Source organism: Prinia subflava, chromosome 9 (assembly GCF_021018805.1).
Source record: "Prinia subflava isolate CZ2003 ecotype Zambia chromosome 9, Cam_Psub_1.2, whole genome shotgun sequence".
NCBI lineage: Eukaryota > Metazoa > Chordata > Aves > Passeriformes > Cisticolidae > Prinia > Prinia subflava.
Window position 1 is genome coordinate 635,239 of NC_086255.1, and position 23,801 is coordinate 659,039.

The window sequence follows — 23,801 nt, forward strand, 5'->3', positions numbered from 1 at the left end:
CTGAGTGTGTGCAGGGGACAAGTGCCATTGTTGGGGCCATGAAAGTGGGGTCTGTGCTGCCACAAGTGTGGCCCTGCAGCAGGAGCAGCCGTGTCTGCTGGAGCACGGCCCGGGCAGAGCAGCCAGCTGGGACCCGGGGCCAAATGCCAGGCTAGGCTTGAAAGAATATTTATCACCAATACTGGGAGAAAAACATCCCTAAAAGCCCTGCCAGGCCAGCAGCGCTGTGCTGGCCCAGGGGCAGCCAGGAGGGGTTCACCCCGGGCTGGGGAGCACAGAGCTGCTGCTCCAGGACCCTGCTCTGACACTGGGGACACGCGGGGATCTCGGGGGGCACATCCCCGAGCACAGACCCCCAGCACACCCCATCCCCGCAGGGCACAGAGCAGCTCTGGGCACAGGAGATATTCCCTGGAAAACCAGGCACCTGCCTCCGGATTTTTCCTTTATTTTTCCAAGGAGTTACACAGAAGGGGCAGGTATCAGGCACATCACCTTAACAGAACAGAAAGGTCATCATATTTTTGATGCTGGGAGAATAGATTATGCATCTGATTCCTGGCATGTTTGATATTGAAAACAGCATCAATAATGCATCAGAGCTGCCTTGAGCAGGGCTCAGCGCTCCCTTTGCCTCCTGACTTGCAATTCAGACATCAAGACTAATTGGGAAACGTGTTTTCTAGGTAGTAGTTGCTGAAATGAATGTTTCACCATGCTTAAAAATAAGTGAATTAATCCCTACCCAGGGTACCAATATTTGAAAGCAGAACACTGTTCTTACAAATATGGAACATTTCCAATGTCTGCACAACCCTGTGAGCACTGGTGTTCTCTGTTTTTGACAAATTGTTCTGATTAATTAGTTTAAACAAACGTCTTAGAGCCTCTGGTGCACCTTGAAATGCTATAATAGAAAGAAAATGTAATACTGTTCGTGGCTGAGTTCCCACTTCCTCCTATGAGTAATACCCATGTTCCATTTAGGCCTGTACCAGCCTATAGATCCGAATGCAAAAAATGAGTTTTTCTCTGGAAAGGAATTTCATGCTAAGCCAATGCAATTGTGTCCCATGCTGGAGTTGTGCTTTGGGCTTTATCCATACAACATTTGTCATATATCCATATAAACAGTGTCACTCACTGCAAGGTGAGAAGGAAACCTGTTGGAAATTGCATGGGAAAACCAGGTAGCTGAGAGCAGAGAACAATAGCCAAGACATGAACTGTCCTGCACACAGGGCTCTATTGTGCATTTCCTTCACATGCAGAACCTCAGAATCCAATCCTGGGATCACTGGGGCTGGAAAAGCCCACCCAGCCCAGGGAGTCCCCCTGTGTCCATCCCCACCCTGTCCCCAGAACTCTGAGTGCCACCTCCAGGAATTCCTGGGCCACTTCCAGGGATGGGCACTGCAAACCTCCCTGGGCAGTTCTCATCCCTGAGCCCCCTTTCCATGGGGAAATTCCTGCTGCTGCCCACCCTGAGCCTGCCCTGGCCCAGCCTGAGGCCGTTCCCTCTGCTCCTGTCCCTGTTCCTGGGAGCAGAGCCCGACCCCCCCGGCTGTCCCCTCCTGTCAGGAGCTGTGCAGAGCCACAAGGTCCCCCTGAGCCTCCTTTTCTCCAGGCTCAGCCCCTTCCCAGCTCCCTCAGCCCGTCCTGGGGCTCCAGACCCTTCCCAGCTCCATTCCCTGGACATTCTGTGAGGATTTTTCTCTGTGCTGTTTGGATTGAGACTGATTAGATAAAATTCTTTTTTTTTTTTTTTTTTTTTAAATACAATCAGTGTGGGTGACTGAACCCAGGTGTCCAAAGAGGCACATCTGACTGCTCCATGCTGGTGCTGAGGAAGGTGAGGGCTCCCCACACTGCAGAGGTAACACAGCCTGGTACCTGCAGCTGGCTGGTGTGGAGCAAGTCTCCCTTTCCAGAGGGAAATAAATAACCAACCAATGCTTCCAGAGTGATGTAAGCTCTAAACCCTCTCTTTCATGAAATAATATCTGCTTTTGAGTCACAATAATTCTGCCCCTCAGCCCCCACATCTCTGCAGATGGAAGTCTGGCCAAAGTTTTGCTGAGGATTAGATCAATTCCAGCAGCAGCTGTAACAGACACATGTCAAATCCCGACTGACCTGAATTTTTCCTCAAAGATTAATCCTTCCACCGTAGTTGGCTTTAACTCATTGCTGGGTGGATCATGTCCTCTGTAGGCTCCACATTTGCAGCTTCCAGGCTCCCCTGGGCACACTCCCCTTGTGAGTGGCACCTGTTTGTGCCACACCCACAATCCAAGTCCCATCCTCTGGTTAATTTTACACAGGTTTGCTGGGGTTTGGTTTAAGTGCAAACCAGAGTTGGGTGTCAGTTTTGAAGCTAATTTGGGTTTATAGGGAACACCTGGAGCTGTGCCAGGGAGGTTTGGGATGGGTTTAGGGAAAGGTTCATCCCCAGAGGTGCTGGCACTGCCCAGGCTCCCCAGGGAATGGGCACGGCCCGAGGCTGCCAAAGCTCCAGGAGGGTTTGGACACCCAGGGATGCCCAGCGTGGATTTTGGGGTGTCTGCAGGGCCAGGAGCTGGAATGGGTGATCCTGTGTGTCCCAGCTCAGGACAGCCTCTGAATGCAACACTGGCAGACACAATTGCTGCTAAACCCCAGCAGGCCCATTTTACAGCAGGATGCCTGTTTAATTGTACAGCTCTGGGGGCTAATCTGTAGAAAGAGCAATAATTAACTAAAAACAACTGAGTAGGTAGGAAAGTAATTTCTCATTTTTCTCAGACAGCCCCCAAAGTTTAAGGTACAAAACTCCATTGGAGTTTCTGCAATACACTCCAATAACACACCCACCCAAATTATCCATTACGCTGGAGCAGCTCAGCATAATTTGGGGAGGACTGTTAGTGAGGAATATATTTCAGACCCAATTCCACGAGTTTAATAGCGTGTCACTGCGTTATCTTGCTCACAAACAAGCTGTTAGAGCAATGCCATCCCTTCTCCCAAGGAATTCATGCCTGTGTAATTAACTAAATCAACTGTAACACAGATGGCATCGCACCATCCAAAAGCACTTGATGGAAACGTTTTAAGCATGTTATTAACATCCCTAAATAACTATTTAATGCTACCCCTCCAATCCTCTTCGGCACCAACACACAACACAGCTGGATTCGAGGATGGAAAAGGCAGTATTTAATTGCTACACTCTTATAAAAGATTTTCAATTCTTGGATTTATTCAATTTATAAATGAGCTTGAAAAATAACAGACTCAACAGTGGCAACAAAACCACTGTGCTTTGGATTTCAGAATTAAGGTTAATTTCCAGACTGACTCATCACCATTGAATTCAGCTGTGAGGAACTGGGCAGCAGGAAAAGACTGATGGGAGTAGGAACCTTTCTTTGGGCTGACCCAGACTATCCAAAAATGACATTTCTATTTGACAGTGTGTTTTACTTCTCAGTAGGTGTGTGCCCAGCTCTAAATCAAGATAAAAATTGACATTTCACAGCAACAGAGGAGAATTTGAATGGAAAGTCGATTAATCTCCCAAATGCAAACAGTTGGGAGATGTCCATCAGGCTCTAGTGAAAAGCTGTTCCTGCAGCCTGGAAAACTGAGGATCAGATTATTTCAAACCTGATTTTTCATTGCTAAGTATCCTGGTTTAAATGACCTTTTTGTGACACTTGCTGTGAGTGTCCTCCCCTATGCCAGCCCTCCTCTGCCCTGTCACTGAACAGCAAAGGGGATCCTCAGAAACACAGTACCAAACACAAAGCAGCAGCATCCTCAAATAAACACAAACACTGCTTTAGAGAGAAGGCAGGAGCGTGCCCAGACTCCCAGAGTGGCTGGGGATGTGCTGTGAGGGGGTGGCACCCACCGGGGTGGCAGTGCCAGGCATTAGCACCAGTCCTGTCCCCCCAGCATCCCTGGGCCAGGGCAGGGGCTGGCAGGGGAACTCCCGTGGGGTCAGGGGCCAGCCTCCAGTGGGCTCTCAGCTGGGAAGGGGTCCCTGGGGAGGATCAGAGGACTTTGGGTACGTTCTGGGGCAGGCAGGTCTGCCCTAGAGCCCTGAGAGACACCGTGCTGCCTGCATGGAGCATCCAGCATGGATTTGTTGGGGAAGGTAAAGGGAGAGACTCAATCCAGAGATGGCAAACGAGTTCAGAACACAGCAACTGCTAAACTGGGGTCCAGGGGCAGCCACAGCTGCTCTGGGCACCCTGTGCCAGGGCCTGCCCACCCTGCCAGGGAACAATTCCTGATTCCCAAGATCCCACCCAGCCCTGCCCTCTGGCAGTGGAAGCCCTTCCCTGTGTCCTGTCCCTCCAGCCCTTGTCCCCAGCCCCGCTCCAGCTCTCCTGGAGCCCCTTTAGGCACTGGCTAAATAAATATTTCCAACTATACAGAAAAGATTCATTATAAAAAGGATTTTATAACAAAAGAAGCCCCTAGAAGATGATTGAATAAAATCCTAAAAGCAAAATGTCCTGCCAGATGGTGAGCCAGAAACCCTGACCAACCTGGCAGAACCAAGCTCGGGTTTTCCAGAGGAGAGACAGAGCAACAGGTGGGGAGGAAAAGGCTGCAGGGAAAGGACTCAGAGAGCAGTGGGAAGCACTGGTGTGGCATGAGCCAAGCCCTGTGCCCGTGGGGGTATCAAGGCACAGCCCCCAGGCATGGAGGTGAACCCTGGGCAGCTGTGCCAGGAGGGCTCTGCACATGCACCCGGCCGAGCACCCTGCAGCTAATCTGATTGTTTAAAGCTGATTGGATTGGAAATGCTGCATAACCTTTGGAGTCAGTGTGCCTGGCATGCAGAGAGCGCTGCCCTGCAGCTCCACTGAACGCAGCCACAGCAGGGCCTGGGGCCTCCCTGCCCACGGCACACCCAGGGAGGGGAGAAGAGGCTGTTCCACCCTCACTTTAACATTTGGAACGCAGGGACCACAGGCTGAATAAGCTGCCCAAGCTGCTGTGGCTGCCCCATCCAAGTGTCCCAGGCCAGGCTGGACACTGGGGCTTGGAGCTGCCTGGGACAGGGGAAGGTGTCCCTGCCATGCCATGGCTGGCTTTATGGGATGGGCTTTGAGGTCCCTTCCAACTGAAACCATTCTGAGATTCCAAAATCCATTTATCTGGAAAAATCTTATTTTCAACACAAGAGCTCCATAACTTTTTTTTTTTTCTTTTTTTCCCCCCCAAGACTAGCAACAAATAGGAAAAAAAGAAGAAAAAAGGTAAAAGAGGAACTTCAACAGCTGCCTCTGCTTGTGCCCTCCATTGGGTCACTAAAATTGACTTCCCAGAGTTCACCTCTGAGGCCAAGTGACTCATTCCCAAGCGGCATCTCCTGGCTGATGCCTCCTCTCCTCCGGGGAAACCCCTCCCCTGCAGGAATCTCCCCCTCGAGGACTTGTGCAGGCGATCAGGAAAAGCACGGCTGCACTTTCCTTGTGGAATGTGGAACATAATGAACCGGGAAACCATTCCCACCAGCGTCTCCTTCCAAGGCTGGAGGAGCTGCAGAGGAGCCCTTTCCCAGCTACTGGGTCAGTGTGGCAGCTGGGTAATCTGGGATTTGAGTCCCGGGTTCTCCACTCCTTTAGCCTTCTGCATTTACTCCTCCAGGGAAAGTGGCTGCTGGCACTGTGCTCATCCGTCTGGCTCCTGACCAGGCTGGTCCTGATGCTCGGGCAGTGCCCGCAGCCAGGATGGCACAGGGGCTGTGTCCCCCAGCCCAGCCAGGCCTTCCCAGGGCCCTGAGAGGGGGACTGCAGCTCTGCAGGGCTCTGGGCACCCGAGGGGCAGCACGAGGGGCAGCAATGGCTGTGGCTGCTCTGCTCCGGGCTGCAGTTGCAGCCCTGTTCTGCAAAGCTGCATGTCTAACACCCCTGCCATCTGTTAACATGTCACTTAATGCAAGGGAGGAGCATTGCATTGCTTACTCAGCCCACACCCGAGTCCATCCAGCTGTTTTAGCGCTGCTGCTGAACTAAGTTGTGGTAAAAAAAGAGATGCTGAGAATCTTTTTCCAAAACTCCAAGGTTCAAAATCATTTCTGCAGTCTGGCTTATATTGATGGATAAACAGCAGCCTGGGAATTTTAACCAAAAGTATGCAAATTCCTCCAGCTCATTCCATCCAGGGGAGAAGCCCGTGCCCAGGAAACCCTGCCCAGCAGGCCAGGGACTGCCAGCAGGCAGAGGGGCTGAGAAACGGGGGCTGTGCTTGGGGCAGCACAGCGGCCTCAGGGAATCCTGGCTCCTAAAGGTGATGGGGAGGCGAGGATGGAAATCTGGATCTCAGTTTCACAAGGACACTCCTGGCTTGGACACTCCTGTGATAAAGTGCTCAAGGGTTGTGGAATCACAGAGTATCTGAGCTGGGGGACCCACAGGGGTCACTGAGGCAGCTCCTGGCCCAGCCAGGGCGCCCCAGCAATCCCACCCTGTGAGGAGAGCACTGTGGTGTGTAACAGGCTCCATCACAGATGGAGGATCAAAACAAAGGAGTTGCTGCTCCAGGGAGGAGATTCCCAGCTGCGAGCGCCAAGGCTGGGGCTCTGCTTGGTGTTCTGGTGACCTGGGAAAGGGCAGGACAGAAAAACCTGCTGATAACAGAGGATTATGTAGGTCAATCAGGAAAGAGGACAGGCAGGCAAAAGGAAGAACAAATAAAACAATAACCTCAAACTGAAAAAATTGGTAACTTAGCAACATGAAACTCAATCCGGGAAAGTACAAGATAATCTACATTTTAAAATACAATTTGACATATCCTGCACACAGAGATTTAGGAGGAAAGATCAAGTCATCACTAAGGACATCTGTTGTGCACACAGCAATGTAAATAAGGTATTACAGTGGCAGGAGATGTGAAATTAGAGGAAAAGCATTATGCTGCTGCAGAAAGCTAAATGGTAGGCATTCATTAATCCACTCAAATTCCCCTAAATGAAACATAATAGGTGCAACCAGGTAATAAAAGAGTCAGGATCTGTGATTTTTTGGAAGGGGCATTGAACAGGAAGTTATTAAATGGTTGATACTGTGTAGGTGAAAAGGATGTTTCGGATACTTTTTGTACTATCTGCAAGAACAAGAAACCACCTGTGGGCACTGGCAGGAAATTAAAGGATTTTTCTGGTGGAAGGATGAACCTTTGACTTGGGATCACACACCACAAACCCTGGCAGCAGTTGCCCATGTTCTGCTGCTCCTGGGGTCAAACCACCACTGGGCAAGCTGAAGAGGGGAGGAAAGGGCAGGAGCTGAGCCCCTGGTGCTGCAGGCAGCCCCAGCCCCAGCACAGCCACCACAGGTCAGCCCCTCCAGCCAGGACTGGCACTCCCTGGAGTCTGCACTCTGCCTTTGGGGGACACTCCTGTCCTGCTCAGTTACTTGTTTCTGTACTGGAATCACAGCTCCTGCTTTGCTCTTGCTTGGTGCAAAGCCAGCAGAATGGGACAGACATGCTGGTGACACAGCCTGGGAGAGCCCTGTGCCATCCCTGTGCCATTCCAGTGACACAGCCTGGGAGAGCCCTGTGACATCCTGGTGACACAGCCTGGGAGAGCCCTGTGCCGTCCTGGTGACACAGCCTGGGGGAGCCCTGTGCCATCCCTGTGCCATCCCTCTGTCATCCCGGTGACACAGCCTGGGGGAACCCTGTGCCATCCTGGTGACACAGCCTGGGAGAGCCCTGTGCCATCCCTGTGCCATCCCTGTGACACAGCCTGGGGGAACCCTGTGCCATCCTGGTGACACAGCCTGAGAGAGTCCTGTGCCATCCTGGTGCCATCCCAGTGACACAGCCTGGGGGAGCCCTGTGCCATCCCTGTGCCATTCCAGTGACACAGCCTGGGAGAGCCCTGTGACATCCCAGTGACACAGCCTGGGAGAGCCCTGTGCCGTCCTGGTGACACAGCCTGGGGGAGCCCTGTGCCATCCCTGTGCCATCCCTCTGTCATCCCGGTGACACAGCCTGGGGGAACCCTGTGCCATCCTGGTGACACAGCCTGGGAGAGCCCTGTGCCATCCCTGTGCCATCCCTGTGACACAGCCTGGGGGAACCCTGTGCCATCCTGGTGACACAGCCTGAGAGAGTCCTGTGCCATCCTGGTGCCATCCCAGTGACACAGCCTGGGGGAGCCCTGTGCCATCCCTGTGCCATCCCTGTGCCATCCCTGTGCCATTCCAGTGGCACAGCCTGAGGGAGCCCTGCAGGGCCAGGAGCAGAGGGAAGGAGCCCCGAGGCTCAGGAGTGGGGGCAAGGCCCAGCTGAACTCCTCAGGATGAGAGCAAGCAGCCTTGAGTTGCACCAGGGGAGGTGTGGGTTGGAGATCAGGAAAAATTTCTGCACAGAAAGGGTTGTCCAGTCCTGCCAAGGGCAATGGTGGAGTCACCATCCCTGGAAGTGCTCAAAAAATGCAGATGTGGCTCTTAGGGACATGGCTGAGAGGTGAGCATGGGGGTGGTGTGTGTCAACAGCTGGATTTGATGATCATCAAGGGTTTGTTCAACCTCCTCAGTTCTGTGATTCCATGGTTCTGCTCCATCCCTCAGGGGTGACCTGCAGGGCTCAGGCAGAGGTGGGCAGATCACCCACGGATCAGAAGCATCACAGCTCCTAATGACACTGAGTTTTAAACAACTTTTTAAAAGCTTATTTAAAAGTGCAAGGACAGCATGTCTAACAATAATAACTTCAGATCTGCTTTAAAAACCAAACCTGTAATTGAAAGACCACAGATACACTGGAAATAGCAGCCCAAGAGCATTTTTCTGTCTACATAATACATATCTTGGCAGCATTTCAGCAGAACTAGGATTACTTTCAAGTGTCCAATGCTACATTTTACCGGTGCTCAGGGAACGCTCGGGTGTCCCTGCCCTCTGCAGCCCCTGCTGTAAGGGAGCCCTGCTGCCTTTCCTTCAGCAGTCCCAGCTCCCTCCTCCCTGCATGAATTCCTCTGGGTTGGGCTCCCGGTTCTGCGGGCTGAGGAGACAGGAAATCTTCAGGACACAAACCGTGGGGTTGTGCACCTGAGGCCCCGAAGGTACAAGGTGCAGAGGGAGATGTTGGACCGAGGAGACAAACCCGGTGCAAAGCCTGGAGCAGCCCCGGGCCTCGGCTGCACAGGGGCTTGCAGCAGCGAGGGCAGCGGGGAACGGGGACGGGAACGGGAACGGGAACGGGAACGGGAATGGGGACGGGAACGGGAATGGGGACGGGAACGGGGATGGGGATGGGAATGGGAATGGGAACGGGAATGAGAAAGGGGATGGGAATGGGAACGGGAGAGCAGTGAGGACAGCCGGGAACGGGAATGGGAATGAGAATGGGAACGGGGACGGGGACGGGGACGGGGACGGGGACGGGGACGGGGACGGGGACGGGGACGGGGACCGGAATGGGAATGGGAATGGGAACGGGAATGGGGATGGGAATGGGAACGGGAGAGCAGTGAGGACAGCCGGGAACGGGAACGGGAACGGGAACGGGAATGGGAATGAGAATGGGAATGGGGACGGGGACGGGAATGGGAACGGGAATGGAAATGGGAATGGGAACGGGAGAGCGGCGAGGGCAGCGGGGAACGGGGACGGGAACGGGAACGGGAATGGGAAAGGGAACGGGAACGGGAGAGCAGTGAGGACAGCCGGTAATGGGAACGGGAGAGCGGCTCCGGCAGAGCCTCGGCTGCGCGGGGAGCTGGGGCAGCTGCGCCCGCCCCGGCAGAACTGCCCCTGGCACCGGGCAGCGGCTCTCCGGCCCTCGGGCCCGGCAGAACTGCCCCTGGCACCGGGCAGCGGCTCTCCGGCCCTCGGGCCCGGCAGAACTGCCCCTGGCACCGGGCAGCGGCTCTCCGGCCCTCGGGCCCGGCAGGGTCGCTCCGTGCGCTGCCGGCCCGGGACGCGTCCCGAGCGCTGCCCCGCCCGCACCGCCCCGGTCCCCGCGGTGCGCCCGCATCCGCCTCGGCACAGCCGTGTCACCCCCGCCCTGCCAGCCACGAGCGCCGCTGCGCATCCCCACGGACGCAATTCAACTTACAGAGCGCTTCAATGAGATTTAAAAACCCATCTCGGCCGAGAAAAGCACCTGGGCGGGATCCGGGGCGCCCTCGCTCCGCTCCCGCCCCGGCAGCGCGGCCGCTCCGCTTGTGGCGGCTCCAGCTCCGAGGGGCTGTGACTCAGCAATCGGAGCAGCTTCTTATTTTTCAGATGGAACTTACCAAACCGTGCCAGTATTACGGGGAGGATCTGCTTCCTGGATCCACTGCTCTGCCAGCCTCTCCCGAGGTATTTCCACTGAACCCTCCCCATCTGGTTACGTTACAACAGGAAACGCTTTCTTGGGGGAAAAAAATCAAATGCAAAGCCTGCATGGGAAGCGGGCTGGGCGAGGAAGGAGACACTGCCAGCCTCTACCTGCGCTGCTCTGAAGAGAAAAGGTGACGTCTCATTGCTGGCCTGGGAGTCGGACATCCCATCCCATCACACCACATCCCATCACACCACATCCCATCCCGGGACCTGCGGGTGCCCGGGCTGGGCTGGAACGGGAACGGGAGCCCTTGCCCGGGGAGTTCCTGCCCGGGGAGCCCCTGCCCGAACAACCCTGACCGGAGAGCCCTGCCCGGGACCCCCTGCCCGGGGAGGCCTGCCCGGGGAGCCCTGCCCGGGGAATCCCAGCTGGTGGCAGGGATGGCAAGTGCCCCGCGAGTGAGGCTGGCTCTGGAGGATCCCTGTGGCCTTTTCACAGGCTGCAGGATCCCCCCGGACAGGATCAGGCAGGGAAAGAGCTCCTCACCCCAACCACAGCCCTGAGCCGTGGGCCAGAGCCCACCACGTCCCCGGGCTCTGCACTGCCCCCACCACGGAGGGACAGCCCCGGGGATCCCCGAGGGGGTCCCAGGTGAGCTCTGAAGGGCTGAGCCCCCCGTCTGTCAGGCTGAGCCTGCCTGGCAGGCACAGCCCCAGACACGACCCCGGGACACAGCCTGGGGCTGCCTGAGCTCAGCTGACCCACACTGCAACCCCCAGCCCGTCCCAGGGCACGCCCCACACCTGTGCAGGTGTCTCCAGGAGTGCCAGGCCCAAGCTCCAGGCCCAGCATTGCGGGTGGGACACACGGACACTGTCCTGCCCCTGTCCCTGCCCTGGCGTTTGTGACCAGGAGAAGGGAATGATCAGCCTGTTCCTACGGAGAGGGAAAGCTGCGAGTTACTGCCAGAATGATCCGACAAGAAGTGCTCCAGAATCCAGCCTGACAAATTAGCAAACATGTCCTTTAATTACAGAAAGCTTTTCCCTTCGATTTTTAATTAGAAGCAAGAATGCAGATGCCATTTACATAAATGGACTCTCTTGTTTTCCTTCCTGTGCTGGCACCACTGAATCCCACACACATCCTGCAAATTTCCATGAGTTTAACAAAGTCCTCAAGGTTACAAAGCCTCTGACCATCAGGCTTTGAGATACAGGGTGCTCCAGCAGCAGCCAAAAGCTGGTGCAGAAGAGACACAGAAGACATACATCTAGAAGAAATACACACAGAATTCTGACATCTCTGCAGGCACAGATCTGTTCAAACCATTAAAATATTAAGACCACCAGGTACAGTTTTCAGGTGTGAACCAATGAACAGCATCTTTAAAAAGAGAAATACAAGGTGCAGTTGAGAGTTTTAGAATGGATTCAACGAGTGAATGAGTAAGAAAGAAGAAGAATGAAATTTTCATGTCGTGCAGGAGACATGAGGTGAATACGTGAATAAAAAAATAATAAAAACAGGGGAAAAAAAAATCAATATTAGCCTGGAGCACTAGAGAATCCCAATTTCAAAGAGCCTCCCAACCCCCAGGAGAGCACGGCTGCTGTGCTCCTGCTGCCACAGCTCCTGCTCACAGCATTGGTCTGGCTTCAAAGGGAAGGGGGGCAGCAGCCCAGACCCCCCCGAGGACAGAATCCACCAGAGTGCCCCTAATTACACCCAGAACACCTCTGGGAGGGGACACAGACCTGAGCAAAGGCTGTAACCTCTCCTTCTCAAACTCGGCCAGCTCTTCCAGCTGTCTGACTGGTATTTGCTATATCCTTAAACCCCCGGCTGGTTTGGGTTGAAAAGGAGCTGAGAGCTCCCCTCACTGCACCCCTGCCATGGCAGGGACACCTTCCACTGCCCCAGGATGTTCCAAGCCCAGTGTCCAACCTGGCCTTGGGCACTTCCAGCCCATGCCCTGGGCTGGGAACCTCCCAACAGAGCAGGAAATGAACTGCAGGGAAGGAAATGAAATACCCTGATTCGAGCTGAACAGAGGCTTTGGTGCTCAAGGTGTGCCCTGTCCCACCTGGTCCCCTTTACCCAGGGCCAGGCCTCAGAGCAGCCCCCAGGGCACCCCCCGGTCCCTGCACAGCCACACATCCCTCTCCTAACTGGATTAAGGAAGGGACTTTCTTCGCTGGCAAACGGGCTTGTAGCCAGACAGATTCTGAAAACAAATCCTGATTGCATCCTCAGGAGCAGCTTCCCCAGGCAGCAGCAGCCTGCCAGCCCTGCCGTTGCCATGGAGGCCAAACCCGCTGCTCTTCTGCCTTTGCCTTCTTAAAAAAAGGGCAAGAGCTGCTGCAGATCAGTGGCTGAGATTTCCCCGAGCTCCCACAGGCTGCAGGCACAGGGCAATGTCTGACACACAGCACCAATGAACTGCTTAGCCTGGAAAAGAAACCCAAGCCCAGGGAGTGCCAGCTGTGCCTCATCCCCACCTTGTCCCTACCCAGAGCCCTGAGTGCCACCTCCAGCCCTTCCTGGGACACCTCCAGGGATGGGCACTGCAAACCTCACACAGCTGCTGTGGCAAACCTTGCTGCCTGCAGCACTTTCTGATGATTGACTTATTTCTCAATCATTTTAGTCAAAACATTAAGATGAAAAATGGAGATGCTGTCAAAAATGAAACTGAAATGTTTTAGAATGGCATTTGAATTTTTAGAAGCACTTATGTTTAATTAAAATCAAGAATTTTAAAGCCCTGTTTTGAAAGTGGAGGCCCTCTGCCCTGGAGCCAGGCTGGGAGAGCTGGGGGGGCTCACCTGGAGAGGAGAAGCTCCAGGGAGAGCTCAGAGCCCCTGCCAGGGCCTGAAGGGGCTCCAGGAGAGCTGCAGAGGGACTGGGGACAAGGCATGGAGGGACAGGACACAGGGAATGGCTCCCACTGCCAGAGGGCAGGGCTGGATGGGATCCTGGGAATCAGGAATTGTTCCCTGGCAGGGTGGGCAGGCCCTGGCACAGGGTGCCCAGAGCAACTGTGGCTGCCCCTGCATCCCTGGCAGTGCCCAAGGCTAGGCTGGACACTGGGGCTGGAGCAGCCTGGGGCAGTGGGAGGTGTCCCTGCCATGGCAGGGGTGGGACTGGGTGGGATTTGAGGTCAACTTTGAGGAAAGCTCCTTACTCAGCCAGGAAGGAGGATGGGGTTTTTCTGCTGTTGCCAAAGAGAAGGGAGCTATAAATGTTCTTTCTCCTTTATCATCTCTGATGACTTAGCAGCAAATGCTAAAAATAATTTTTATGCTTCATCTTCAAAGTCGATGTGTTGCAATTTTTTTTAGAAAACCAAAACAAATCCTATATCCCTGCAAGAATATTACAAACATTTCAGGTTCCAAATGAAATTTCTGAAGAGGTGCTGCAAGACTGCTAAATGTGACATTTCACACAGAGCTTTTCTCTCTGAGCTCCCTCCCAGCCCTCTGCTCACAAGGAGACGACAACTGAGACAGTGACACATTTCTGAGAGCAGGCTGACTTCGAGCTCAGCACTGCTCTGAGGCATGTCTGGGAATCAGTGACCTGTTGGGGGCTGCAGAGGAAATGACACAGGATTCTGATCTGCAGGGGAAAGTTTGGCCCTGTCAGGTTTTCACTTCACATTTCTGATGTTCAGCACAGCTTTATTGTCAGCAGTGGCAGGACACAAGGCAGACCCAGAAAGGGTTTGAGCATGAAAACACAACAGCAATGAAATAACCACTGGTGGAACAGATGACTCCTACCAGCCTGCATGGCTGATGGCTGGCCTGCATTTAGATGTAACAAAACTGATTTGAGTGATAAAGAACATGAAAAAAACCCTCAAAAAATTAACTCTATCTGAGTGAAGCTAGCTTGGAATTCAGAACTCCAGGGAAACTGGAAGGACCTCAGCTTGCACGCATGTTACTTTAAATAGATGAGATTCATGAATATGAAATAAGCAGGCATGAAATATTGTTCCTAAAGCCATAAGTACAGCAGCCCTCAGTAAACCTGGAACACCCCGGCCACAGCCAGCACTGCACACCTCAGTGCCCCATCCAAGCACTGAAGATTATCTTGACAAGACCCTCAAGGGAAAACCCTCCCTGGTACCCAGGGAATGATGCCTGTTCTTATTTGTATTAACAAATACTTCTCTATTTGTTTACACACCCAGGAGCAGGTCCTGACCCCCAACGTTCCATATCCATAAATACTTGTTCAAAGTTCACTCCTTAATTAAAGAGTTCCATGCTCAGCCCTCACTGTGCTGGACCCACAGCACCAAGGCTCACCTGAGGCAGGGCACACCCTGCAGGTACCTGTGTCACACCTGCACAGCAGGGCCATGCCCACAGGACCCCTGTGTGTCCCAAACAGCAAGAATCAGGGAATTGGTCAGGCTGGAAAAGCTCTCTCAGACCATCAAGTCCAACCATTCCCAGCACTGCCAAGGCCACCAATGCCCCATGTCCCAAGTGCCACATCCACAGGGCTGTTAAATCCCTCCAGCTATGGGGACTCCAGCATTGCCCTGGGCAGCTGTGCCAGGGCTGGGCATCCTTTTGGGGAAGGAATCTTCCCAATCTCCTCCCTGAGCCTGCCCTGGCCCAGCCTGGGGCCGTTCCCTCTCCTCCTGTCCCTGTTCCTGGGAGCAGAGCCCGACCAGCAGATCCTCCCTGAGCCTCCTGTTCCCAGGCTGAGCCCCTTCCTTTCCCCAGAGCAGAGGGGCAGAGGCAGGGCAGGGCTGTGATGGGGCTGGGGGTGCCAGGGGCCCTGCCAGCCCTGCCAGCCCTGGCACAAACAGCCAGGAATGAGCAGGCACAGGCCAAGGTGGAAGTGCCAGGAGTGTGAGGAGTCCTTCCAGAGGCAGCACAGACAATGAAGGGTTCCCTGTGGTGACCAGGCTGCCCCAGCCCGGGGCCAGCCCTGCAGGCTCCTGTGGATGCTCCCAACAGCTTGGGGCTGGCTTACAACCCCCAAATGCATCCTGCCTCCTTCAGTGACTGCTGGGGACCTGGAGAGCTCAGGCAGGGAAACGTTGGGATCTACCAGTACAGCAAGTTTTTAATTAGCCATTAGTAGCCACAGTAGAAATCCCAAAAGCATTTGGATTGGAGAGAAAAGGCTTTCAACCACTGCAGGCATTATCTGGGATAGAATGGATAAATCTTGACCTCTGAGTGTTTGCCAGTTGCTTTTTATACTACACATCAAGCAAATACATTTTCCTTCAAGACCATTCCAGTGTATCATAAACAAGAGTCACAAACCCAACACGAGGGTACCTGAGCCCAGAGCTCAGAGGGGACAACCAGCACCACAGGGATCATCAGCAGTGACACTGAGAAAAGCCCAGTGCCCTGAGAGCACACAAACCAGTCACTGTGGCCAGTGACTGCTGCCCCCATCTGATAAATGCTTACAGCAAACTTCCTTTAACACGCCCTGGGCAAATCTCGTGGTGTCTCAAGCCTTTGTGCCTCATGCTGGGTCAAACCCGGATGGTTACAGGAGTGGGGTGAGCTCTGAGGACCCTCCCAACCCAGACCACCCCACAGTTCCATGATCCCATCCCAGGGAGAGTGGGAAAGCTGCGGGATGGACGCCCAGCCCACAGCCCCTCCCTGGGCAGGGGTGCCTCCAGGCAGGGTGAGCTGGGCTGGAACCACCAACAGGGAAAACAGAGCCAGGAACGTGAGGTGAGGGGATAGAAAAGGCACTTTCTGCAGCCTGAAGTGACCCTTCTAAAGAGCCCCTGGTGGCACGTGACCTTGTCAAGGTCGAGTGACCACAGCACCAGTGCAAAGCTCCAAGGCCAGGATCTCTGCTGGATTTAAGGAAAGCCAAGACTGCACACCCTGCTGCTGGCTGCGTGTTTGAGGAAACACATTTATCCTCCAGACATTCTGTCAAGCCCTTCCCGACTGTCTGTCCTCAGGCACTGTCTCTGCTCCACAGATGAAATCCATTGAACCCTCATCTCCATTCTGCACCAGCAGTGAGTTACAAATCCCTGATCACGTGTGGAGGGAGGAACGGCGGGTCTGCACAGGAATGAAGAGTTTTCAAAAATCTGCCACGATGTCATTCCCCATCAGAGGCATTTCTGCACAATTCTGTTCAATTCCTGACACCTCTGGGGTTTATCTGGGCACGGTGCATTTGGCTGTAACTGCAAAGGAAAATCAGGAATTAGCTTTCCAGGTTGAATGATTGCTAGAAATGGATCAGCATTTTGCCTCTGCAGCAGCCAAGGCTCGATGCTCTGGGAGAAGGGAGCTCTCCTCTCCTCTGCATGCAGGTGTATGCAAAGGTTTGCTCCTGGCCCACTGTGGGCAAATAAAGACAGGAGGCCATGAGTGATTTTGTTTGGATTTTGGAAGTATTGGCTAATATTCGTCTGTTTTTACCACAAAATATATTTGTACAAATGCTGTTTTGTGCCTTCAAATTGTTCAGTGCTGTTAGAGTCTTGTTCCCAGAGTGATTGGATGGGGTCGAATCCTACATCCCAGGCAACCAGGATGTGTAAAATTTTCAGGACTTGCTTTTTAAATTATTTTTCCATTTAAGCTCAGCCTCTGTTCCTGATCATACATGAAGAACTGCAGCATAGAACGTGACAAGCTGAGAACACATGTTTTAAGGGAAAATGTTAAAGATCATTATTTAAAGGCCTTCACTTGTTAACATTCACTTGCTGATGCTACTTTGAATTCAAGCCATCTGCAATAAAAAGTAATGTTTTAGAGATGCATTTTAGGGAAAAAAAATGAAGCAAAGTTTTACTCTTGTAAACTGACAGTGCACTGGGAAACTTGGTGAAACTTCACCACGTGGGAGGTGTTGACAACTGAGCATATACCAAGGGAAGGGTTTACAGGCACACAGTTCCACAAATATATCCCAGACTGGTATTTGTCAAGACAGCCCATGAGCCTTCAGCACATGCTTTAGAGCCTTATTCAAGTGGGGTGTTATTTTCTCCACCAGGGCCTGGTGACAAAGGCACTTTGCTCTGGTCAGGCCATCCCTGTGGCCTTGTACTGCTGCCATTGCCTTTTAACACCACTAAAACACTAAAATTCCTCCAGTCTGATACTTGCAGGTGAAGAACAAGGAGTTATGAGTCAGGAAGCTGCCAAGAGCCAACACAAACCAGGCAGAAATTCCACTGCAGAGTAAAGTCACCTGCCAGTCCTGAGACACTTTCAGTCTCTGAGCATCCCTGAAGCACCCAGCAAGCCCTTACACAGGGAGAGGAGCCCCAGTGCAGAGAGGGGCCAGGCTGAGGATGCTGCTGAGAGCCCAGGCTGACAGCTGAGTCTTTCTTGCCAGGAAATTATTATTTTGTACTACACACATTCCTCTGGCTGGATCACAACACAATGTGTGAAATAACAGGCAAAAGTCAACCCAACTCCAATGTGTTTTCTAATTTCTGTCTCCATTTTTAGCAGTGTCAGTAGAGGCACCCCATGAACTGAAAGGAAAAGGAATCTGGATGAGATAAATCACATTTAAAATGGCTGAGGGAGTAAGCAGCTGGGAGAGAAAAAGGAAAGAACTTTCTTTTTTTAGGTTATGTAGCACAGAATGGAATCAAAAGCCCGGCGTGGTTTGGGTTGTGAGGGACCTTAAAGCCCATCCTATTGCACCCTACCATGGACAGGGACACCTGGCACTAGGTCAGGGTGCTCCCAGCCCTGTCCAGCCTGGCCCTGGGCGCTCCCAGGGCGATTTCCCGACGAGGACAGGATTGCCATGGGAAGCAGATCTGACACGCAGTGCACGGAGTTCAGCAAACAGGAAATGCCCGAATCAGTTCCTCGGTGAGCACTGACACAGATTATTTATCACAGCAACCCACTGGGGCGTGCATTGCCCCAAACACCAACATCCACAGCTGCAGAGGAGACTCAGCAGCAAGCACGGACCCTGGCATCTCAACTGCATCACACACGACAGAGACTGCACGAAATCCCGAGGAATAAACAGAGAGGAAGGTGCAGCTGGGCCCCGGTGCCAGGCAGAGCCATCCCCTTCCTGGCATCCAGAGCAGAGCTCTGCAAATCAGAGCCTGCTTACAACCACCCCGAAGGGAGGACGGGGAAAGAACCTCAGACACAGAATGCCAAACGCACAGCTGAAAATGGAGCCTACAAAGCCCTTAGGCAGCAGATGGGTCATGTGCAACAAATCTATCCCACAGTATGTCCATATTTATAGATACATCACACAGGTAAGCACTGATTAATAAGCACAGGCAGGCTCTAATTAAGGAGCATAGGTAGACACTCATTAGCAAGCACAGGTAGACACTAATGAAGGAGTGCAGGTGGGCAGAGCACTCCCTCCCTCCTGCCGCACACCCAGGGAGTCCCTGCCTGCATTGCACTCCAGATAAAACCTGTAGGCTGCTCCAGCAGCCACATTAAAATGAATTTTACGAGTCACACTGCAAAAGGCTAAAAAAAAAAGAAAAAAAAAAAATCCATCCCTGCTGCATACGCTTCTATTTTCCCTCTCTGTCCTCTGAACAGCGGGATCAGATGAGGAGGGATGCATCGATTGGTCCAGGGAAGCACTGAGAGGACGGAGAAGGAAAACAAATTAAAAATACTGAAACCCCCGCAAGCGTAGAGGAAAATGTGCTCACCACGTCCCCCCGAGCGCGGATCCGAGCAAGCGGAGGAGCTAAGGACGGGATTCCCGGGCAGGCTGCGGGCTGCGGGCGCTCCGGGGCGGGATGAGCTCAGCGCCGGCAGGCTCAGCCATTGCGGAGCGACTGCAGCTCGGCAGCACGTCAGCAGCGAGCAGAGCCCTCCCTTCCAGAGCAGCACCGCTCCTCCAGAGCCCTCCCTTCCAGAGCAGCACCGCTCCTCCAGAGCCCTCCCTTCCAGAGCAGCACCGCTCCTCCAGAGCCCTCCCTTCCAGAGCAGCACCGCTCCTGTGCTCCAAAGCCCTCCCTTCCAAATCAGCACCCCTCCTCCGGAGCCCTCCCTTCCCAGATCAGCACCATCCTGTACTCCTGTGCTCCCTCCGTTCCCCAGCCTGCCGGGGATGCTGCTGGGCCCGCGCCCCTGCGGTGCTCAGGGCGCTGTGCCTGCGGGGATCGGCATTTCCAGCTCCATGAGGAAGCCAAAACTCCACATCCAGCACAGCTGGAACCTGCACGGAGCTGCTCCTTCAGCAGGGCTGCACTGCGGAAAAGGGCCAGGGGGACTGAAGGATATTTGGGTTTAAAAACAGCTACCAGGCTTTGTGCTTGGTCCTAGCAAAGGGGATGGGATCAAGTTATGGAATCATGAAATCACAGGCTCTTCTGGCTTGGATGGGACCTTAAATCCCACCCAGTGCCACCCCTGCCATGGCAGGGACACCTCCCACTGTCCCAGGCTGCTCCAGCCCCAGGGTCCAGCCTGGCCTTGGGCACTGCCAGGGATCCAGGGGCAGCCACAGCTGCTCTGGGCACCCTGTGCCAGGGCCTGCCCACCCTGCCAGGGAACAATTCCTGATTCCCGAGATCCCATCCAGCCCTGCCCTCTGGCAGTGGGAGCCATTCCCTGTGTCCTGTCCCTCCATCCCTTGTCCCCAGTCCCTGTCCAGCTCTCCTGGAGCCCCTTCAGGCCCTGGCAGGGGCTCTGAGCTCTCCCTGGAGCCTTCTCCTCTCCAGGTGAGCCCCCCCAGCTCTCCCAGCCTGGCTCCGGAGCAGAGGGGCTCCTCTGGACTCACTCCAGCAGGTCCGTGTTCTGTGGAAATCCACACCAGAGGGAGTGCAGGGCCAGGCATTGGGGTGTGTCTCTCACAGGAGTGCCATTCCTGGGTACCAGTATGCTCCACAGTGGGAGTGCTGGGGAGGTGGGGAAAGGCAGGTGTTGTTCCAAGGCCATGTAAGGTTCAATTTGAGGACTAAAACACAGGGATGTAAAGCAGGTCTGTAACTCCCCATGTGCTGTATCCCCCTACTCCTCATACTTGAGGAAATATCCATTGTCAATATTCACTTGCCCACTGAAAATTCCCCTTTCCTTCAGAAATGAATCACAAAATGAAATATGCACAAAATAAAAGCATTTGGGTACAAGATACTTCTAAGAGCCCCACACCACAAAGTTCTCTATAAGCAAATAGGATATAGGGCATATTTATTTGATTTTGTGTCTTCCTGGCATGAGAAACAGTGAAGACTGGGAAGAAGACTGGGAACTGTTCCCGGTGTATATCCATGACCTGCTGACAGGAAGCAGAAACCTACCCTGGAGCACAGCTTCAGTTTTAGAAAGGAGTGTCTGGGGATTATTTTCCCCTTAAACAATGATAGGTATCTGGAATTTTCCATTGAAAATCTTCATTTTCCCCCCATCCAAAGCTCACAACTGTGCAGGACAAGAAACACGTGACTGTTAACCAAATTCCTCAGAAACTCATTCCTATTTCTGTGGATCACCAAAACTGTGTTCCTCCTGCCTGTTCCCTGCTTGGTGGTTCAATTATCCTTTGCCAAAGGGACATGTAGCAGCACTTGGAGACAACAGGACTGGCTGTGGCTCTGAGAGCTGTGACAACAAGGGCTCCAGGATAAATAAAACTGTTTTCTATTTTTGGAGCTGAATTGCAACACTTGGTGGGAGTTTGTAAACAAAACAAGTCACATTGCAGGCAGTGTTGTAAGTGACCTACAGCAAGAACCCAGCAGTGGTTTGCATCACTCAAAGAATTGGGGTTTGTTTTTCAGCTGGCAAGTGCTCAGGAGAAGCATTGCTCTGGCAACTTCCGTGGCCTGAGCTGTACAAAAACGGGAATGGACTTTAAAAACCTGAAGTTGCTAAGTAGAGAAGAGCTGAAAGAATTTCCATGCTCTGCTTTTCTGATTCACACTGGAGGTTGTCAGTTCCTTCTGTTGTGAGACTGAAAAGCAAACCAGCAGCAGCCTGGGTTTGGTTTAAGCCCCGGTTTGTGCCGTGCCCAGCTGTGCCAGCACGCGGTCCTGAGCTCCCTGTGACACCGAGCTCGGCTCAGGCAGGGATCGATCACCTGTGCAGCCACCACAGAAGTGGCACCACGCGTGGGCATTGCTGAGGAATGGGACAGAGGTGGCCCAGGGCACACAGCCCTGCCACGGCAGCACCCACACCGCACACAGGGTTCTGTGTTAGCTCTCCAAGTGGGACAAAAGCAGAGAACCAGGAAATCACAGAAGGGTTTGGGCTGCAAGGGACCTTAAGGCTCATCCTGTCCCACCCCTGCCATGGGCAGGGACACTTGCACTGTCCCATGTGAACAGCCTGGGCGAGCAGCAGCAGCTCGGGCAGCGCAGGAGCAGCTGGGTGGTTAATGATGAACCTTAATCCAAGCAGTGCTCAGCACAAAACACACGCACGGTTCCGTTTCCAGAGGCAGCCAGGGAGGTTAATGAGCAACCCCTTGGTGGGATGGAGACAGGGAGTGCTCCGATTCCAGCAGGGTTTGAGCCTTTGAAAAGTCACAGAATCACCAAATCAGTTGGGTTGGAAAAGCCCTCCCAGCCCACAGAGTTCCAGCTGTGCTCCATCCCCAGCCCAGAGCCCTGAGTGCCACCTCCAGGAATTCCTTGGACACCTCCAGGGATGGGCACTGCAAACCTCCCTGGGCAGTTCCCATCCCTGAGCCCCCTTTCCATGGGGAAATTCCTGCTGCTACCCACCCTGAGCCTGCCCTGGCCCAGCCTGAGGCCGTTCCCTCTCCTCCTGTCCCTGTTCCTGGGAGCAGAGCCCGACCCCCCAGCTGTCCCCTCCTGTCAGGTGTTGCAGGCACATTTTCCCAAGTCAATCCTGAAATTCCCACTCTCTCACGTTGTACTGCTAGGAATTGAATGGATTACTTTGATTTTCATTATTAAAAAAACAAAGAAACAGTGAATATTATCTGTTTCTAAATTAATGCAGGTTTATCACCTCTTTGGGATTACAAACAACTTCTGAGCAATGCCTGAAATATCCATTCCTCACAGCTGGGCTGAGCCTGCCTGTCAAGCCCAAGCCACAGGCTGCAAACCAAACACAAAGTTGAAGCTGTCTGAGCAGTGAGCATGACTCCCAAATCATGGCCTTAGTCTGTGGAGGAGATGGGTCACTGTCTCTGGCTTAAATGGGATTAATCAATACGTGACTGGTCCATGACATGCAAGTAAATAAGATGAGAGCGAGTCCCAGCTGTGCAGAGGATCCCAGTGCAACAAATAACCTTTCAAAGACTTCATCCAACAACAGGAAAATTCACACTTTTTCCTGATCACAGCACCGTGCGTTTCTGTCCATAACCCAAAAGTTTTTGCCTTTAAATTTGTCATGAAAATAAAATCATTCACGCAATGACTGATGAAAGAGCAGCTGTGGCTGCCCCTGGATCCCTGGCAGTGCCCAAGGCCAGGCTGGACACTGGGGCTGGAGCAGCCTGGGACAATGGACGTGTCCCTGCCATGGCAGGGGGGCACTGGGTGGGCTTTGGGGTCCCTCCCAACCCAAACGCTTCCGGGGTTCTGTGATTGCACGGTCCGTCCCGAGGCAGGCAGCCCTGAGCCCGCTCCTCGCAGAGCCCCGCTCCTCGCACAGCCCCGCTCCTCGCAGAGCCCCGCTCCTCGCACAGCCCCGCTCCTCGCACAGCCCCGCTCCTCGCACAGCCCCGCTCCTCGCACAGCCCCGCTCCTCGCACAGCCCCGCTCCTCGCGGAGCCCCGCTCCCCGCAGAGCCCCGCTCCTCGCACAGCCCCGCTCCTCGCAGAGTGCTCCTCGCAGAGCCCCGCTCCTCGCAGAGCCCCGCTCCTCGCAGAGCCCCGCTCCCCGCACAGCCCCGCTCCTCGCAGAGCGCTGCCGGGCTCAGCAGCGAGCGCGTTCCCGGGCAGAGCCCGCGGTGCTGCGGGAGCGGCTCGGGGGAGCCGGGCGGGCGGCAGGGAGCAGCAGAGCGCTGCCACAGTGAACGCGCACACCGAACCGCCTCGGACTGCTGCCAGTGAAACTGTTCTGTTTGCCATGGACAGCTCCTCCCCGAGCTCCTCGGTACAACAGAACTGGTTCCATTCCTCCTCTTCAGCCATGGGCTAGACAGAGTGCAATGCCCACATCCATTGCATCCTGACCCGCTCTTCTGCGAAGGTTATAAAGCAATGTTAATATTCCTCACTGTGCAGTAACTCACAGACTATTCACTGGTGTATTCCACTCGGGCTTTTTGACTCAGCTGCAGAAAGGCACAAGTGAAAACGATTCCAGACAAGACAAAAAAAGCCTGCACGCTTTAATTGAGTTAATACTTTGCCTAAATAAAATCAGGTTTTGTGCACTTGACTTTACAAAGTCCCAGCAGTAAATCAGTATCTGCTTTCAAATGACAACACAAATTAAGTGGTTCCCGCTGTCGAGAGCCCCGATGGCATCGCGTCAATTAAAGACGAAGAGATTTATTATTATTATTTATTAATAAATTATTAATTTATTATTATTTATT

General features: G+C 53.6%; 1 protein-coding gene across 29 annotated transcripts in view; it reads right to left on the reverse strand.

Moving 5' to 3' along the window:
- JAKMIP3 (Janus kinase and microtubule interacting protein 3) overlaps window positions 1-19,243 on the reverse strand; it is a 59,584-nt gene extending 40,341 nt beyond the window's left edge. For 13 of the 29 annotated variants that reach the window (XM_063405058.1, XM_063405057.1, XM_063405052.1 and 10 more), the window contains exon 1: window positions 10,072-10,243. The gene's annotated coding sequence lies outside the window, so the exon portion shown is untranslated. The other 16 variants (XM_063405056.1, XM_063405051.1, XM_063405047.1 and 13 more) reach the window with 6 other exon arrangements.
- Between the last annotated feature and the right edge of the window lie 4,558 nt (window positions 19,244-23,801).